The sequence below is a fragment of the Neophocaena asiaeorientalis genome, unplaced genomic scaffold (assembly GCF_003031525.2).
Source record: "Neophocaena asiaeorientalis asiaeorientalis breed wild unplaced genomic scaffold, Neophocaena_asiaeorientalis_V1.1 scaffold170, whole genome shotgun sequence".
NCBI lineage: Eukaryota > Metazoa > Chordata > Mammalia > Artiodactyla > Phocoenidae > Neophocaena > Neophocaena asiaeorientalis.
Window position 1 is genome coordinate 1,516,431 of NW_020172463.1, and position 14,016 is coordinate 1,530,446.

At 39.6% G+C, this 14,016-nt stretch overlaps 1 protein-coding gene across 4 annotated transcripts in view; it reads left to right on the forward strand.

The window, feature by feature from the left end:
• PHTF2 (putative homeodomain transcription factor 2) overlaps positions 1 to 14,016 on the forward strand; it is a 142,920-nt gene that overhangs the window by 114,074 nt on the left and 14,830 nt on the right. For all 4 annotated transcript variants that reach the window (XM_024738099.1, XM_024738102.1, XM_024738101.1 and 1 more), the window contains 3 exons: positions 3,552 to 3,717; positions 4,246 to 4,323; positions 6,692 to 6,752. The gene's annotated coding sequence lies outside the window, so the exon portion shown is untranslated. The remainder of the gene's footprint in view (positions 1 to 3,551; positions 3,718 to 4,245; positions 4,324 to 6,691; positions 6,753 to 14,016) is intronic.

Sequence of the window (14,016 nt, forward strand, 5' to 3'; positions counted from 1 at the left end):
CCTGCCGATGCAGGGGACGCGGGTTCGTGCCCCGGTCCGGGAGGATCCCACGTGCTGCGGAGCGGCTAGGCCCATGAGCCATGGCCGCTGAGCCTGCACATCTGGAGCCTGTGCTCCGCAACGGGAGAGACCACAACAGTGGGAGGCCTGCATACCGCAAAAAAAAAAAAAAAAAACAACTGAGGCCCCAAAAGAGGTTAAAAAGCTTGCCTAAGGTTCCACAACTAGAACCCACACTCCTTTATTCCCTTCAAAGGTGTGTTCTGTAATAGCACCTCTGTACCTCTTGACGGATCAAAATAATTAAACGTAGAAAAATATTCTGGAGAGAACAAAGGTATTTATAAAACAGTCCATATTTGTAGTAAGGTCATATATAAACTACTAAGCTTTTGGCAGTAGGAGAAAGTCAGAATTCATTTGACAGCTCCCTATTCAGCTCTCTGCAGTGTAACCTCTTGGAAAGAACACATGCTTAGGAGTCAGACTTGTTTTACATTTTTGGGCAAATTACTTAACCTCTGTGAACTTTGGTTTTCTCAGCTGTAACTTACTCACAGTTATACCTATTTTACAGGACTATTAGGAAGATTAATAAGATAACATACGTAAAGCACCTAGCACTGGAACTGACATGTATTGGGTGTGAAGAAAGATTGGTTCTCTTCCCCTTCCAAATAAGTAATGGCCTAGGACAATTAACAAAAATTTGCAAGCTAAAGCATTCATATATTACATAAGATATCATAAGCATCCCTGCCAAATATGAGATATAACTAAGAATCATGCTTCATATAAATTATCATACATGAAGAATTCTTTTACAAGGAGTTGACATTTAATTTCTTTTCTTCATAAGCAGGCATGCTAAAATGTGGAAGGGAAGTGTTCTCATTCCTTTGTTTGCCTACATATTATATCCAATTATGAATGACTTTGCTGAATTATCAGGTGCATGTTCCATTCATATCTTTTCATTATTAGATCTCTGTCTCATTTATATGGTAGATTCCCTCACTGGTAACATCCTAGAGACTTTTTGTCTTTTACGTGGTCTCAACCCTTAACCTTAAGATGTCTGCTCAACTTTGAGTTGCTGGAGAACATCTGACTTGACTTTATGCAAATAGTGCTTATCAAGATATTACTGGAACTTCTGAGTCCTATATTTGGCAATGTTTTTTCTTTAATCAATATTTTGTCCACTTGTATGTTCCCTACAATGGTTCTTCCAAAGCTCCTTTATTATCCTCAAGCTCCTAACCCCTCTCATCCTTTAACTATCGGCATTTTATTCCTCTAACTTTACCAAAGAGGTAAAAACCAACACGCATGAATTCTTTTTCTCCCTTCTTCAGTTCTGTGAAAGAGATGTTGCTCTCTGAGGCCAGCTCTCCATCAGTGCTCAGAATTCTGTCCTTGCCCTCCTATAGAGTATTTCCTCAGTTTTCCCCCGTCATCATCTTCAGTCTTTCCTTTTCCAATTTTATGTTATAAACCATTTATATTTCAATGAGAGGTGCCTGAATCTAGAGTATGAAATTTAATGGTTGTAGATTGGATGGGACCACTGTATACTAGATGGCTCTGTGAGGGCTTGCTACACCCTCAGCCCTCGTCTGAACAAAGCAGGAAGTTGGTCAAGTTTGGTTGGATTATTTCACTTTTCTTTCTCAGCCACAGCTGAATGGGTCAGTAATTGGTGCCTGGCCCTCAAGCAGCCAGCCATTTTATAGGCCTTGAGGAATTCATGAAACCAGCTGGCACAAGAGCTTTGCCCCATAGAGGCTTTACATCCTTGACAGTGAGTTGCTGACCCAGTCAGAATCTCTGTTACTGCAAGTTTGAGTCAGGACAGAGTGTAAGCAGGAAGAGTTGCTAGAAAAGCAGAGGCCCAAAAGAAACCATGAATTAACAAAGCCCTGAAGCAGAGAGAAAGTAGTCATAGTGGAGAAGGGAGAAGAAACAAGCAGAAACTGCCCCAAACTGCCAAGAGGCAGAGAGACTGAATGATAGCTTGGCCAGCTGTGCTGTTGGATCATTAGAGCTGGTCTCAGACTGTGGTAGCTTCATCTTGTGTCCTGAATTGTGAGTTCAGATGTCCCCATTTATCCCTATGATAAACTCATCACCTGCAGTAACCAAAGGATGACTTTCAGCCTGGACAAGCCTCATACATTTGGCTGGCTGTTTAATCTTAAGCCATTTTTCTTCCCTAATTGGCTCTCTCCCTGTATCTTTCTACTCCTGTCTAAGTATAGTACTTGGCTATCTATGCTATCTACCTTTCCAACGTATTTATGCCTCCTGTGTCTACAAAATAGTTAACAATCTCAGGACTAAAAGTTTTGCTTGTTCCCTCCTTTTTATAATATTCAATTCTGTGTTTTCAACAATGATCTGAAATTAAAATTAGTGGCTTGCTTTTCTTTTTTGTTTTTTAAAGTTAAATCTGACTCTTGTGCTAAATGTAATCATTTACTTTCTGTAGTTATTTAATAGTCTACTTAACTGGTTTCTAAGAGTTTGGGGTTGTTTTTGTCAAATTCTCTTACAAGTTTTGATCAGTTATATATGGGAATTTCTGGTTTTCCTAACCTTGTACTAAGAGGTGTGCTTTAAAGCAAAATAGGCTTGTTGCCAAAGCCTATGACCAGTTTGCATCCCTTGGGATATACAGCCAGTTTTGCAAATGTATTTACTTGTTTTTGCCTGGAAATGCAGACTTTGAGCTGGCAGCTTTCCTGCCTTCTATTTATCCCCTTTCTCTTGCTCTCAGCCAGAATTTACTGGGTCTGATTAGTGGTGCTGAAAGATTCTCATAATATGAATCTACCGTTTGGGGAAAGACATTAGGGTCAGAGGTTAGTCTTGCAAATACGGGAAACAGACCAAGTACTTTTAAAATTGCAATTTTATTCAGTTTTTCTTACATCCATTCTATGAATAGTATTTGAATATTACGTGCTAGGCACCGAGCTAGGTACTAGGGATATAGAAATTAAAATATAATCCCTCTTTTCATTAAACCTAGAGGCTAGGAGGTGATAGTCATGCAAAAAACTTTTAGTTTCTGGAGGGTATGTGCTGTAATGGAGTTGCCAGTGTTAAGTGTCACATGCAAGCAGTTTAGTATAGCTGGAGAAGATGATGTTTTTAGGCTAGGGATGAAGATGATGCTAGCAGGTGACTTTGTGAAGCCAAGGAACTTGAATTTTATCCTCAGAGATTAGGACTGCCGAGTACAGTTCTGGCATGTCATAGTTGCTTGGTGAATACTAAACTAAGGTACCACATTCTTCACTTGGATACTTAGTGAACAGCTCCAGGCTGAGAATTAAGTTTTTTAACTTAAAATTTTAGTCCATGTTAAATCTATGCTAGAATTTTTATGTCATTAAAAAAAACTGACACAGCACAAATTTATATCTAAGAATATATAAAATTAAGTTGACTTTGGTTTCTTTCTCCATGTTTGGATGATGTAGTTAATTTATAATTATTTGCAAAGTTAAATCTGTCTGTCTTTTTTTTTTTTTTTTTAATTACAGAGTAGCCCAAATCATCTGCAGTATGATAAGGATCATGGGTTCTGGAATCAGGCAGAGCTGGGATTCTTTGCAGCATGTGTATGGCCTTGGGCAAGTTACTTAACCTCCCTAAGCCTCATCTGTAAAATGAGGTGGAGAGCTGCTGCTGGAGCCGAAAATGGTTCCTGTGAGTATAAAATTAGAGAACGTCTGTGTGATGGGCAGGGACCTGGTCCACCACCCTCCTATGCAGCAAAACATCAATTTATTTTTCCTCAATCAAACTAAATCTGGCATTGAGCACCTACTCAGAAGACTATCGAGAATTCAATATGTTATATTTGGAGGAGCCTCGCCTCCCTAGATTGACACAAAATCCGGGGGATTCAGCTACTACCTGGAAAAGATGGAAGAGGCCTGGTCCTTATTCTCTGGTCGTAGCTATCCCTCTATCCTGATTCTTCTCCCTGGCCAACGCTTCCTGTGTCTGTTGGGCATGGATGCTCCAGCCAGCTCAGAGATGCTCCCCACAGAGGTCCTCCCCCCGCTGACCCTAGGCTCAGCTTCAAGATCCTCACCTCTGCTTCAAGGCCTCGGATATTAGTGCCCATCTCCTGCCACAGATGCCTCACAGGTGTGGTCCATTGCACATCTGCAGCCTGTCTGGGGGATGTGCCCCTCTCCCAGCAACCCTCACCCTCTAATTTTCCACCAGATTTCCAAGCCAAAGCCTGGCTGAGGAGTTGCCTTGTGGACCTTGAGAACTTCTGTTTTCAGCCCAGAAGCTCCAAAGGTAATGATACCCATGGAGGGGAGGAACTCAAGCTCAAAATAGAATTGTGTGGCTGTCTTCTTGGAATAGGGGAGGGAAAGACATCACTCATTCTTCTGAGTCTCTTCCAGCAGCAAGCATCCCAAATAATCCTGCCACTTAGGGAAAGTGCTTAGTTTGGTACATGGTATGTAGTCATCTCACAACTGTTAAATATTAGCATTATTATTTTTATTAGCATCCCTCTTGGATAATAGGCAAGGATTCAGAGTGATCTCAGTAAATTAAAGAAATTATCCAACTGGAAAATGAACCAGAGAAACTGAAGCTGTCTAAAGAAAGAAATCTCATCCCTTGTTAAAGGGATGAAAAATCAGGCTTTGGGAGAAAGCATTTGGATTACTCAGTATGGAAATGAAGAAAATGGAAGGCTCACATTTGTCTTTGAGCATGTGACAGCTTACAGTGAAGGCCCTAATCAGCTGTTCTTCATCAACACCAGAATTTAAAGCAGCAGATAGTAACTTGAATTGTATTGTGAGATTTTGGCTAGTCACACACACAAAAAGTATGAAACAAAAAGCATCAAGCATCTTATTCAGCACAGAATGTTAGTAGAAACTGTGGCTACCCTAACTCTAGAGACGCTTCCTGTGTCTTCAGGCAGCTGGGGTTCACCTGCTTGGAAACAGGGACTGGTTTAGTTGGTGCATTGGGTCCTCCTTATATCCGTGTAGAATGATACTGTGTAGAGTACATTGTCATTTAGTGGGTGATCCTGGAAATCATATTTTCTCATCTCCAATGGAATATTTTTCATCTCAGTTGAATATGCAGGAGATGTGGCATAGAAGGAAGGCCCTGCTCTGAGTATCAGGAACCTACGTTTGTTTCTTTGCTTTTAGGCTGATTTCCTAGGTGACCTGTAGTAGCCATTTGCTCTCTATCTGAATAAAGATGGGACAATTAAAATAACTTGATTTGTTCCCATTGAACTTTACCATTCTGAGACATTTTTCTTTACATTTTCTTTCTTTACTGCTAATGAGCAGTAGAATTAAGACTCCTTTTATTCTCAGAGAGTAGACTGTGGTTGTAATTTCCTAATATAAATACTTAATTTACATACATCTAGTTTCTAAAAGGAAATTTAAAAGGTTTTCTTATGGAGAAATTTAGCTGCTCCACTATTCTAACAGAAGTCTGTTTTCATCTGTTGTTCTAATTTAAGGGAGGGAACCTGTTTTTCATGGGGCAGGTAATTTGGAACCCTTTTGTTTCTTACTGTGGCCCTTCTGTTTAGCAAGTTAGTCTTTTCACTGGTCCCAAGTGACCTTTCGTTTGTTTTGGTGTTGTGGGATTAAGCAGTCACACTTTTCAACAGAGCCTTGGTATTAAGACAAGACCCTCTTCAGTTTTAGGTTTTACTAATTTTTTGAAATCAGTTTATCTTGATTTAGCCATTTTACTATCTGCCCAAGGAGTTAATCAGATCACATCTCATTGGTAGGCCCTTATTTTAAAACTCTGGGAACAGAAATTTCTTCTTCCAGTGATCTTCCACCATACCTAAAATGTAGCTCATGGTGGCAACTCCTTTCGTATTTTCTATGGGCTTGTCTCATTCTAAATAGGTGAATCCCAGGATTGTAAGATGGGATCCTTGATTGATTTCCATTTCCTTTTTCCCTCCATGCTCCAGTCCCTACATGGTACTGAACCCTGAATGCCATGTTGCCAGAGAGCGACAGAACCTCTGTACTTGACTCTTTGTGCATTATTTGGTTTGACCTTCTGTTTGTAACTTACTTTTTCTATCCTCTTTAAGCATCTTATTAAAAGGTTAGGTAGGCACATAGTGTAAACCAGCTTAATTCTGCCGCCATAATAGAACGTAACACCTTTTGTTTATTATAAGATTATAAGAGCTCTTCGAAACAAAGTCTGTCTTACAATTTTTATATGTTCCCAAACATGTAATATAGGTCTTTGAACATACATTCTCCCTGAGGGGTGAATAAAGAGGGAGCAGCAGAGGAAGACCGTAAGGTTTACTAGGAGTGTGATATCTTCATGATGGGCTCAACCCTGGCTGCCTGTTAGAATGACCTGGAAACTTTTTTTAAAACTGACATATTTGTCCCACACCCAGAGATTCTGAGGAGAAGAGGATTTTTTAGCTCTGCCCCCTGTCACCAGTTACTCTTAGGGAGCCAGTATTGTCATTATTAAAACATTGGTCTACATTATCAAAAACATTTAGACAGTGATGAAGACGTTAGTGGGTACATGATTGCAGAGGCTAGAACAAATGTGTCTGCTATGTTGACAACTTAAGATTTTGTGCCCTAAATAACGTACCAATGTCTTCTCTTTTTTAATTTATTAGTTTCTTGGCGCTTCTCGTACCTGGAGAGCCTGTTGATCCTTGTTACATGCTGACAGCACATGTAAGTAATACTGTTCCTGCCTCAAGGACTTAAAGATTGACAATATGTTCAGACAGAATATGTCAGCTGAGTGGTGTCAGTGACGTCTAGCCCCTCTCTGCTCCCCTGAGTGCTCATCTGTGGTGCACAGATCCTGCAAGTCTTTTAGGTACTTCATTTCAAGAGGATATTTAAAGAGGAAAGCATAGCAATTTGTTGCAGAAGTTGAACTAATCCAAACTACCCACCAAATCTAGCCTTTAAATCAGCATGAGGATTGCCTTCCTCACTTTGTAACAGATTCTTTATGGTCACCTAGGCCACAGGAGTTGCCTACAGCTCAGTTGATAATTTAACCCTTTTAAAAAATGGAATAATCTAAATCTGTAGTTGTCCAAGTGTGCTTCAGGGCATTCTGGGGATTGCCAAGACTCTTTCAGGGGTGTGCAAGGTGATGGATCTTTCATGTATGGGTAAGAGATCCATCAAAGCATAATATGGACCAATGTATTTTAATGTGACAGTTTAAAATATATAAGGTATGGTTTCAGATTCCACCCAGTGATGTCACCTTTAAATAATCCATGTACACTTGAAAAGAATGTGTATTCTGCTATTATTTGGTGGAGTGTATGATAAATATCAATCAGGTCAAATTAGTTGATAGCGTTGTTCAAGTTTTCTGTGTACTTACGGATTCTCTTTCTACTTTTTCTATCGGTTATTGAGGAAGGGGTATTGAAATCTCCAAATATAATTGTTATTTAGCTGTTTCTCTTTTCATTAGTATCAGTTTTTGCTTCATTTATTTTGAAGTCCTCTTATTAGGTACATACATGTTTATGCATGTTTTGTTATGAACTTTTGATAAATTGATTCCTTTATATTATGAGATGACCCTCTTTATCCCTGTTAAGATTCTCTGCTCTGAAATCTATTTGTCTAACATCAGTGTAGCCACTTTAGCTTGCTTTTGGTTAGTATTAGCATGGCATATATTTTCCCATCCTTTTACTTTCAGCCAATTTGTGTCTTCATTTTTTTTTTTTTTTGCGGTACACGGACCTCTCACTGTTGTGGCCTCTCCCGTTGCGGAGCACAGGCTCCGGACGCACAGGCTCAGTGGCTATGGCTCACAGGCCTAGCCGCTCCGCAGCATGTGGGATCTTCCCGGACCGGGGCACGAACACTTGTCCCTTGCATCAGCAGGCGGACTCTCAACCACTGCGCTACCAGGGAAGCCCTGTGTCTTCATTTTTAAAGTGAGTTTTTTTTGTAGCCAGGGTATAGTTAGGTCTTGCTTTGTTATCCAGTCTCCGAATCTCTTGTCTTTTCATTAGGATGTTTAGGCCATTTACATAAAATGTGATTATTGATATGGCTGGATTTAAGCCTACCACGTTGACGTTTGTTTTCCATTTGTCCCAACAGTTCCTTGTTCCCTTTTATCTTTTTTCTGCCTGCTTTTGGGTTGAGCATTTTTCATGATCCTTTTTATCATTTTTGTTGGCTTATAACTGTTTGTTTTATTTCATTGGTTGCTTTAGGGTTTGTAATATAATATACATCTTAAACTTACCACATTCTACTCTCAATTGATGTTATATCACTTCACATACAGTAGAAGAACTCTGTAATAATATACTTCCATTTCTTCCCTCTGAAAATTTGTGCTGTTGTGTCGTACATTTTGTTTCCCATGTTATAAATTCCACACTGCATTGCAATTGTTTTTACTCTGAATAATTGGTTGTCTTTTCAAGGTGTTTAAACAATAAAAAGAAACCTTTATATTTATTGACATAATTACCAGTTCTGGTCTGCTTTATCCATTTGTTTAGATCTAGATTTCCTTTTGCTTGAAGGACTTCCTTTAATATTTATTTTAATGTAGATCTGCTAGTGATAAATTCTTTCAGCTTTTGTATGTCTGAAAAAGTATTTTGCCTTTGTTTTTGGACACCTGGTTTTAAGCAATTTGATTATGAAGTGACTTGGTGTGGCTTTGTGTTTCCTGTGCTTGGAACTCATTAAGACTCTTGTTTCTATGGGTTTATTTATTTCATCAAATTTGGATTTGTTAAAATCTTGGCCATTATTTCTTAAAAAATTATTTTCTCTCCCTCATCTGCTTTAGGGACTCCAAATACATGTATATTAGTCTTCTCAAAGCTTTCCCAAGTATCAGTGATATTCTGTTCACTTTTTTTTCAGCTTTTTGTCTCTCTGTGTTTCATTTTGTGTGGTTTTAATTGTGATATCTTCAAGTTTACTAATCTTTTCTTTTCCCATGTCTAATCTACCATTATATATTTTATCTAGTTTCTTAGATGTTTCAAGCAGGATGGTAAATCTGATTCCTGTTATTCCCATCTCATTTGGAAGCAGAAATCTCATCCATTTTCCAGAAGCCAGAAATTAAAGAGACTTGCAGAAATTTAAAACAATTCTACGCCTTTTCCTATGGAAAATATGGTTTTAATAAAAATTTTTAGGTTAACATTTATTATCATTATCTTTAAATGAATTAAATAAGTGTTTAAAATTTTTCTGTTTTAATTTTGAACATGGTAAATATTGATAGATATAACCCATGCAAACAAAAGGTCTTTGGGTTCCTCAGTAATTTTTAAGAGTGTAAAGTGATTCTGAGACCAGAAATCTGAGAACAATTGATCTAAATGTACTGAAGCGTTTACTGTGGGTTGCTTGAACTTAGAAGTTGGGTAACCCTCGTGCTGGGGAGGGCACGGTTACAAGGATGAGAAGACCCATAAGCAGATAGAAGAAGGAAGGAGAAGAACAATCAAGCAAAAGTTAAGCCACATGGCTCCCAAGAGACATAGAGTAATGCAGAGTCCTCATTTTTCAGCTTCTGTCTTGATATTTGTAAGGCCCAGTTATCCCTCCTGGACTTAGGATTTTTGAGATAGTACTAAAAATAAATTCCATCTTTTTTTTTTCCTTAAGGAGGAAAAAGAAACTAGAGGGGAAAATTAAAACACTATGGTAGACTTAAAAGGAAGCCATTTTCGGAGTCCAGGGTTCTTTTGGAGTCCAGAAATTACAGTGCTATGACAAAGGCTAATACTGTTCACGATGCTCCATGTGGAGGCCAGCAGATTGCATGTCTGGCGTGTAGAAAAGGAATCTATAGTTTTGTGATTCTGTGGTTATTTTCAGTATGCTGGTTAGTTCATTGGCACACACTAGAGAACCAGGACCTTCCCTCACCTTACTGTCTAATCTTGGCAACACCTCTCTGGGACTTTGTTTCTCCACAATTACAAAGTGGGAGTCAGAAGCGTTTCTAGGTCTTTCTTTGTCTGCAAGTAACAGAAACCTACATCAAACTGGCTTAAGCTCAAAGGAGCATTTATTGACGCATATAATTGGGAAGCCAAGATGGCTGTGACACAGTTGGATCCAAGTGTTCAAACTGCCATTGTGGCTTCACTCTAAGTTCTCTTCCCTCTTCCTATTCCTTCCCATTTTCTGCCCATTCCCTTCTGCTTATTACCTCTGTTTGCTTTGTTCTCCATTCAGCCACACAGTTGCCACCAGAAGCTCTAAGCTCATGTGGACCTTTGAGCTCATGAGCCCAGAGATAGAAACAAAGATGCACTCTCTCCCAGCATCCACAGACCAATCCTTTGGTGACTCTTTCATTGACTTGACTTGGGCCATATGCCCATCCTTTGAACCAATGACCTTAGGGCTATGAAGAACCTCGGTTAGCCAGACTGGTTATGTGCCCACTCCTTTGGCAGGGAGTGGAGGATAAATTGGTATTGGCAGTCCCATCAGAACCACATGGAATGAGACGGAGGCAGCTTGGTGACTGGAAGGGTGCTGGGCAGACTGCAGTCTGCACCCTTAAAGTGTCATGAAGTGAAGCAAACTATGCCTATTATGTGTTTATGATTTAAAAAGAAATACAATCATGTGGCTATTACAGCATTGTTGGGAACTTGACATTTTCTTCTGAGTCCCCCAATTCTCTTAGCAACAGTTTCTTTTCCTATTGCTTTTCAGGTATTTCATCTGCATGGTTTAGATTTCATCTTTGCTCTGAGGCCTTTTACCAAATTTTGTTATGTCAAGAATAGAGTCAGCTGCACCCAGAGCACTCCCACTCAGTGATTTTCATTCCTGCCAACACATTCATGCTTCCTTTAAATTGTAAATCTTTTCTACCTGAATCTTTACTTTAACTCTGATGTGTAACAGACGTGTAGAATCAGAATTGGTATTAAAAGTCTACAAATCAATAAAAAATCAAAGAGGATGATCTCTTAATACAGAGTCCTCATCAAATTTAATGTTTAGTTGAGTAATCACCTCCAGGCTCTTTGGGAGTGTGAAGTAGAGTGAACACATAGGTGAAGGATTTATTCACAGTGCCAGAAATGCTTAGTATGCAAGACACAGTCTGTTTTCTCGGAAGTGGCAGCCTTTAATAACAAGCTCTCTACTAATCCACTTCGGAATCTCATTCCTGTGTTTTTCAGCCTAGAAGAACTGAACAAAAATGTAAAGTCTGAATTTGTTTACTCATAAAAATAAGATCTATAGTGTCATTTTAGTCATATTTCGGAATGTAGCTTATCACCTACATGTTGTATCTAGATTGGTACTATCAAAATGAAAAGGCAACATGCCAGGTGGTTATTATATTCTAGAATATTCAAGCAAAGAAATTTGCATTTGGAATTAAATATAAGATCCTTGGTCTTCCATAGATCCAGCTAAGGCTCACAGTTCAGTTAGAGACAAGAATCTGGCATTCACTTGTGTGCATTTAAATGGGTGGGTTGCTGGAAAGAAATACTCCAGAAAGCTAGCAGAGGTTGTCTCTGGAGGTGAAAACATGTGATATTAATTTTCTTTTCTCTGCTCTTCTCTGCTGTTCAAGTTTTCTGCAATGAGCACATGCCCCTTTCACAATAAAAATGATTTTTTTTAAGAACAAGCAAAGGCTATTTATTCAGATCTTGATATATCAAGGGGGTCAGCCACTGTCATTTGCATTTTAGCAGAGACTCAAAGACAAGTAGGAAAGTGGGAAAGCTTATAGTGGAAAAAAGGGAAGGCTTCAGGTATGCACTGATTGGAAGCTGTTTGCGTGAGGAAGCCATAGGTGGGCTAACTAGAAGCCTAAAAGCAAGGTATTTTATGGTGTACATATTCGGGTTTCTCTGACTGTTCCTAAATTGGAAGTGGGGATAAAAATTAGAGAAGCTGTCAGTTATTAGTCAAGTCCTTGTCATTTTGAGCCAGTTATCATGGAAGTTACTGTTTGGCTTCTTGGATTATTATTAGAGATAGCAATCCAGTCTCCTGCAAGGCTGACTTATAGCAGGCTGGCTTCATGGGCTGATTATTGTATAATAAGGGGGTTGGTTTCCTGGGCAGGTTGCTGTAAGTTGTGGGTCAGAGTTCTGTTTTTATACACGGTTTGGTAATTGTCTGTTTGTATATTCAGTTTCTCACCCGGTGGTGCTGACTGCCCTTCTCATTGACTGCCTTTTCTCTGTCATGCATTATTATTTCTAAGGACATCTTCACATTGAGTCCGTCAGTATCAGGTCCTCCAACAGTTAAAAAACATGCCTTTGTAAAACTTATTTTAGGTAGTGTGATGCTGTGATTTATGATAAGAAATGTATGTTTGGTCTTCATCCACTATTCCTAGCACAGAGCTCTTAAACCCTTGGAATTTCCTAGGTATTGAGAGCCATAAGAGTGTCTTTTGCTATGTTAATGAGATGACAATTTTTTTACAAAAATAATTTTTAAAAAATTACATCTATGCTGAATTGTGAAAGTTCTTGGAATATACCGAATTATGTTTAAGCAAGATACAGCTACTTAATGAAACTGACTGACACTCAGAAAACTGTGGCTTGAACCCTGATCTGGGCACTCTGATTCTGCCTTGACTCTGCTGGACAGGTCCCAGTGTGGTCTGGCATGTGTACCCACCTCAGGATACTTTGCTGTGCCATTAGGGCTGCAGGAGACCTATCTGCACGAGCCCCATAAGGCCTCTTAGGACAAACCCAGAGGGGACTCAGTAGAGCTTAAGTTCAGGTCTCCAGTTCTCAAGGTTTCAGACTGCATCAAAAAGAAGAGAAATTTTCGCCGACTTCTGAGAGTAAGGGCCGGGGTGGGAGAGGGAGCATATCCCTTTAAGTGGGGAGGGAGAGCCCTAGGCACACTGCCACGAAAGAAGACCCTTCACTCCCAAGCCCTCTCCTCAAGGATTTACCTAGTCTACGCTCACCACGTGCCAGCAGGATCACTGGCTCATCTCTTCCAAGTGCCTGTAAGCTCAAGTGTCAGGTTTGGGAAGGGTCTATCCAGCACACCGAGTCCCGTTGATGAAGAGTGCAGTGTAGTAGCAGTCAAATCTCAGACCCAATCTGACTCACAGTCCACTTGTTCAAGAACAAAGTCACAATTAGAAGCCTGCAGAGAATCCTGACCATCAACCAGTAGCATAAGGCCCAGGTTAAGATGACTGTGAATGGGTCTTGGAGGTAATAGGCCTGATGTGAGTCCTGGCTCTTACCCAGCAGAGGTGAGGTCTTGGGGCAGAACTTACCCCCTCTGAGACAATTTTCTTATATAGAAGTGTGGGTAGTTTATTAGAAAGGTTACCAGAAATAAGATGGGGGTGAAATGTTGGCAATAGAAATTGCTTAATAAATGACAACTCTCGTTATAATTATATGCTAAATCATGTTCACAAAATAAATTCAGTCCCCTTCCAGCCATTTCTATCAGACTCAAAACCCCATTCTTTAAGTTTCCCATCGAACCTGTTAGTAAAACCAAGAAACATTTGTTGCTCATCTCTGAACCAGCTATAAATTGTCTTTATCATGCTTCAGCTACAACGCACAAGCTGGAAACAGCTTGGCATCCATCTTTTGGATTCCAGGGATGACTCTTACCACCTTGGAAGCCTTAGGCATGTTACTCATAGGAAGTGCTATTAGTAGGTCAGACCGTCATCCATAGTGTTCAGAACGTATCAGGTTTTTTTGGTTTCTTTGTTCGTTTGTTTTAATAAGGAGAAAGAAAAGAAAAAGCAACCCTACTGACTCTACTGATCCTGTGATGGAAGTTAGGTCCTCACTTTTTTGTATATTCTTCTGTAACTAGGTTAACTTTGATATTTTACTTTTCTCTGTTAATATGACGATCCTTGACAAAGTCATGGTCACCAAATCAGTGTGTTTCTCTAATAGGGTAAATCATGTTAGAGATAACGGAAGCA